Below are 6,007 nucleotides of genomic sequence, written 5' to 3'. Positions count from 1 at the left end.
CGGCGCCAGGCCAGGGCCGGTGTCAGGCGACTGTGTTCACCGCGTCAGCGACGGGCCTGCGCTGGCCTTGGGGAGGGGCCGGGACCCTGCCCGGTGCTCCAGGTCACCGCCTGTGGGTGCAGCCAACAGGCCTCAGAGCAGATCGAGGCTGTAAAACCACGTTTCCTTTCTGCACAAGTGCCCACCACCCGTGGCCTCGGTCCCGGGTTTGCTGCAATTTACCAATGGCCGCATGTGTGGGGCCCCAGGGGCCTTAAGAATGCTATTATTGGTCTCTTCCCTTTTTCAGATGCTGGGGTGATCTGTTACTGAAATACTTCACTGAAGCCTCCCCCTCCCCAAACTGCTGTTTTGGCTGACAAGTACAAAATCTTCCATCATGGAGTGAATGGGGGTCTCAGGCCCAAAGCGAGGAGCAGTTTCCCTGCTGTGGGAGGAGTAGCCCATTCACAGGTGTTCTTAGCTTTTCACAAAAGGAGCTTCATTTCCTCTGCATCACACCTGGGGGCGATTTACAGTAAAACCTAGGAGAGCGTACTCTCTAGTTCAGTCTTGCTCCAAATCCGTCTGGCTGTCATTCTGCATCAAATAGAACAGCTTGTCTCTTTTTCCACTCTTGGAACGGGATACTGCTGCCCCCTCTAGAGGAGGCCTGAGAGCCCCCCGGGGAGGGGGTGCCGGCACTGCTGTGCCCGGGCTGGCTGCAGGATTTGGGGCTCCCTGGACAGACCACGGCGAGACTCCAGAAGAGGCTCGTGGGTCAGGTGGGCGCACGACAGCCGGGCAGTGCTGCAAGGCTCTGGGCACTGGGGCAGGAGGCCGGGTCCCAGGAGGGCTTCTCGGAGGCGGGGGTAGAGATACATTGAGCTGGAGCCCCAGAGGGTCCTTACGGAGGAACGGAATCCCACGCTCACAGCCACCACGGGCAGACAGAGCTGCTTCACCCAGGGGCTCCTTCTGGTCCTTTAGCTCCCAGGCCACCACCCTTGCCAAGGCAACCCCACCCACCCTTCACATCCGTTCCCGGGCTTCAGTCTTCGGAGCGCTTCCCGTGACTCAGTCGCGTGTTCGTGGGTTTTCGCGTTCGTGGCCGCTCTCCCCCACCTCCCAGGGCTGCTCCACAGAGCCGTGCCTGCTCTGGCCTCCGACACCCACGAGAATAATGCCTGACACACAGTAGGTGCTCCACAAATACTCCCCAGAGCAAACGCCTCCCCGTTTTACAGAGGAGACGGGAAAAGCCGGCCCCGGCCCAGTATCCCACACCCACCGCCCCGGGAAGGCTGCTATAGCGCCTGGTGCGCTGCCCTGTCCTCCTGATCCCAGGGGCGGTGGTTCTGGACGCCGCTGTTTTGTCCTCAGACAGACAGAGAGGCTGTTGCTCAATTTGGCCTTCTTTCCCAGTTCCTTCCTCCTCTGGGGAAGTGTTGAAAGAAAACGTCCACTTTTCCCCTGACAGGGAGGGAGAGGAGGAGGGGCCTCAGACTCCGCTGGGTCTGAAACAAATATTCAATATTCTCCTGTAATGCCCATTTGGAAGGCTAACAATAACTCTTTTTGTTTCTTGAAAGTGAATCACCAGAGAATCTTCTGGGTTGGTGGAGATACGGAGACATGAGATTTTCCTCTAAAATGAGTGATTCATGACGGAGCAGGGCCTGGCGTGGGCTCTCTCCGGGCTCCTCCCACGTGGAGAATGCTACTTTGACAGGCAGGGATGTACTGGCGTCCTGCCTGACCCTCTTGGGTGCCCCGAGTCCCCACAAGCACCCAGGGAAGGTGCTGGGGGAGTTTGTTGCTAAGTCAGTCCCATCCCCTGCTGGACGACAGCTGAGAGCCCTCCTGGGCATTAGCTGGGACCTGCCCAGCCAGACGGCACCTGACACCAGGTGACACAATCGGGGCTGAACCGGCACCACCTCCTGAGGCCACAGGAGCCCGCGGCAGCCAAGGGGAGGGGCACTGAGGTCCTTGTGTTTATCTGGGGTTGGGTGGGGTATGTGGAAGGAAGGGCTGAGCCTTTGCATTTCTGGAGGCCCAGATAAAGCACCCCTCCTCGCCATGTGGCTTTAGGGGCCGGGGCGGGATGCCCAGCCTTTGAACTCCAGAGAAATGGCTAAGCTCCAGTATCCCCAAGCCTCAGTTTCCTTGTGGCCTGTTTCCAGGAGGCCAGCAGGAAGCAAGGCCACTCCTGACTTTGCCTCTGGCATCAAGAGGTGGATTCCTCTCCCTTCAAACCTGCCCAGGTAAAAGGCCAGGACGCGAAAGCCAGGGAGGGGACAAAGTGTCAGCCGTCGCCAAAGGAGATCAGGGACCATTTAGATGGGGAGCAGCCGGTTGCATAGCTGGTCGGGGGCGCAGGGAGGAGCCCCACTCCCTCTGAGGAGGCATCTCCAGGAGTCTCATCTCCTGGGGAGAAGCTCCTTGGGAGGAAGGAAGGTGGGGAGGACGGAGCGGGGCCCTGCAGAGGGAGGCGCCCGGGCAGCCCCGGGGCACTCAGGTGAGCTTGCTGGGGCCTGTGTTCTGGGACCTCTTGGTGGGTGTGCCACAAGGCACCAGTGCCATCCCACCACCAGTAAATAAAGTAGCCTGTGAATCTTTCATGGACTTGTGCTTAAAAATAGATGAGGTGAGTCCTCTGGGCCTGATTCCCAGGTCTCTGCAGAGGGCGGTGCTGGGGCCACAAACTCCCCAGGGAGCGGGGAGAGGACCGTGCGGCCAGGGTACAGAGAGCCAGGGATACGGAGCCCGGGCTCCGGGGTCAACAGGAAATCGCCATGTGGCTGTACTGTCAGGAACTCCTGGGTCACAAGACCGGGGGGAGGGGCCGGGAGGGCAGAGCAGCTTCTTCTCCCCAAAGAGAGGGTGTCTGGGCTGGGAGACAGAGGGCCGGAGGAGCGGGGCGGGGGCCGCTGGACAGAACAGGGGAGGCAAAAGCCCCAAGAGGAGCCAGAGCTGGAGGCCCCGGGGTGGGGCCCTTTCCGCAGCAGCCCCTCCCATCGCTGGAGAGCCGGGTCCCCCCCCCGTCCCAGGCGGCAGCCCCCTCGCACAGCCCATCATGGCCACGACACACGTGTCTGAGTGCCAGGCTTGGGTGGGAGGGGGAGCAGGTACGAGAGGGGCTGAAGGCAGAAAGCATCCAAGCGGAGGCCGAGCTGAGGCCCTGGAGCCGGCGCCCTAAGGGCCCCACCAGCCTCCCTGCCTCGGACATCAGCCAGTACCCCAGGTCTCCGATGGGTCCTCGGAGACGGCCTCGCTCAGCCCCGCGCCGGACAGACAGGGGCCCAGAAGGGTGAGAGGGGCCCCCGAGGGTCCCCGGCCAGCAAGATGGAGCAGGAGACGGGGTTTGGTGCCCAGCGTCGGACCCGGGCATCCCTGTCCAGCCGCCTGGATAACCTCGGACCAGCCCTTCCCCTCTGGGCCTCAGTTTCCTCAGCCGTGTGTGGGGCCCGTGAGCTGAAGGGGGACGGGCTGCGCGGCGTGCCAGGCCTATCCTTGGGCAGCGGCCCTCAGCTGCCTCACCCCTGGCCCAGCTGGCACCCAGACCCCGTCAGCTGCCCCAGCGCTCCGCAGGCCAGCCCGTGGAGCTGGACAGGTCTGGAGGCCAGACAGGTCGCCCTCTGCCTTACGCCACCCAGTCCCGGCCTCGGCTGCTGCCCGAGGGGCTGCCTCTTGGGCCGTGGGGCCTCGGAGGTGCCCTGATCCCTTCCGTCCTGCCTCACCACCTCAGAGGGAGGAGCCCACAGATACTAGGGAAGCCCCCCGCGCCGGGGCGGGTGGGGGCGTCCTCTCGACGTGAGGGGGGAGGGGCCAGGGCTCTGCCCCGCCGACCAGGCCTCCTTCACCCTCCCCTGCCTGTGCTGAATCGAAATCCCAGATCGGCCTGCTCCCCTCACCCCCGCCACCCTGACCTGACTGAGGTCAGGTGGGACGTCTGTCTGGTCCGTTATGTGGTCGGGAAGGGCCTTTGGTGGCAGCTCTGCAAACCCACCCCGGAGACTCAGACTCTCCAGTTCAGGGAGCGGCTCTTCACTCTTCCTCAGGCGGCCCCTTGAGCAGAGGAGGCGGAAGGTGGGAGGCTGGGTTCGCCTCTCTGCAGAGACCCGGGCCTGTGTTCCGCCTGCCATCGCTGGCCGGTGGCCTTCCCCTGTGTGGGCCGTCGTCCCTCCTGGTCCAGTGGGAATTAAGGGACCGGGGGAGGCAAGGCCCTCCCAGTGGGTTCCTTCTGCCACGTTTCCTCTCTGTCCCCGAGCTGTGCTGGGTGACCCATGGCTGCCACCCAGGGCCTCCAGGGAGCCCCGGTCCCCCCGCAGCCAGGCCAGGCCTGGGCCGTGGGGTGCTGTGTGCATGGGAAGGAGCCGGTGTCCCCGGGTCCTGCCGGCCCTGGGGCTCCGCGGGCAGAGGTAGGCGGCTTCCTGCCCCACCTCGCCACCACCCATTGGCTCAAGTCCCGCTGGCCGGCCCCTGAGACCTCTCCACGCAGCTCCCTGCTCCACGGCCGGGGCCCGGACAGTTCACTGGCCAATGAATGAACGAGCACGAGACTGAGCGAGTGAAGGACTCCTCCCTTACAGGTCCAGAGAGGAGCACGCCTGCTGCCTGGGGCCTGCCAGCTACCGGGCTGTCAGGGGGCACTCGAGGCCCTGAACTGCTGAGCTGGGCCCACCGCCCACAGAAAGGGACCGGGGGACCTGATCATCGGGAAAAAGCCACTGGCGGGAGTGGCTGGCTTGCGTCTGTGCCACGGATGGCGCTCCGGATAAGCAGACACAAGAAGGCGCTGGTCATTGAAATGACCTGCACACAGGCCTCAGGTGCTGCCGCCATTTCTGTCTGTCCTGCCCTCTCCGCCTTTCCCCGTGGAGACCCAGTCCCAGGGAGCGGGGTATCTGAGCTCTGGCTTCTGCCCTACTAAGGCGCTCACACACACACCCACTCAAGCGAGCCACGGAGTGCTGGCCACGTGACACTGGGCCAGAGCAGCCCCGGCGGATGGGAGAGTGAGTCAGAGCCCCTATCTCCCTTCATAAACCCAGTGAAACTCCAGGTGAGTTCATGACCTAAATGTAAGCAAGGAAACTCCTGGGGGAGCCCAGGGACCGTGGTCAGAGCAGGAGCCTGGCAGGTGGAGGTGACAGAGAGCCCCTGGGTGAAGAGGGAAACAGAGACACGGCCCAGGACCACCTGGCACAGTTACGCAGGTTGTGCACCGCACAAGTCTAGAGAGTTCCAACAACGTGAACTGCAGCAGCCGTCCCTTTCAGAGCGAGCAGACCCAGTTCTCTGGCCTTTGACCCTCACCACACCCTTCACCGTTCAGAGGCCTAGATAAATGAGTCCCGAGTCAAAGTCAATGGGTCCTGCTACCTCTGGGTAAGAAGTCAGAGGCAAGGTTCCAGAGCTCAGCCTAAGCCACCCCGCCCTGCCGGTGCCCCTGCTCAGCTCTGCCTGGATGTCAGCCAGCACCACTGCCCACATTCACCTGAGTCACCGTGCAGGGCAGGTGCAGCCTCCTGGTGACCCATCCGGACATCAGTCATACACAACTTCTTTTTTTTTTTTTAATAAATTTATTTATTTATTTATTTATGGCTGCTTTGGGTCTTTGTCGCTGCGCGCGGGGTTTTCTCTGGTTGCGGCGAGCAGGGGCTACTCTTTGTTGCGGTGCGCGGGCTTCTCATTGCGGTGGCCTCTCTTGTTGCGGAGCACGGGCTCTAGGCACGCGGGCTTCAGTAGTTGCAGCACACGGGCTCAGTAGTTGTGGCTCACGGTCTCTAGAGCGCAGGCTCAGTAGTTGTGGTGCGTGGGCTTAGTGGCTCCACGGCGTGTGGGATCTTCCCGGACTAGGGCTCAAACGCAGGCAGATTCTTAAACACTGCGCCACCAGGGAAGTCCCACCATAACTACTGAAGCCCCTGTGCCTAGAGCCTGTGCTCAGCAACAAGAGAAGCCACAGCAACGAGAAGCCTGTGCACTGCAACAAAGAGTAGCCCCCGCTCGCCGCAGC

The sequence above is a fragment of the Kogia breviceps genome, chromosome 8 (assembly GCF_026419965.1).
Source record: "Kogia breviceps isolate mKogBre1 chromosome 8, mKogBre1 haplotype 1, whole genome shotgun sequence".
Lineage (NCBI taxonomy): Eukaryota > Metazoa > Chordata > Mammalia > Artiodactyla > Physeteridae > Kogia > Kogia breviceps.
Note: the sequence above shows the minus strand (reverse complement) of the source record.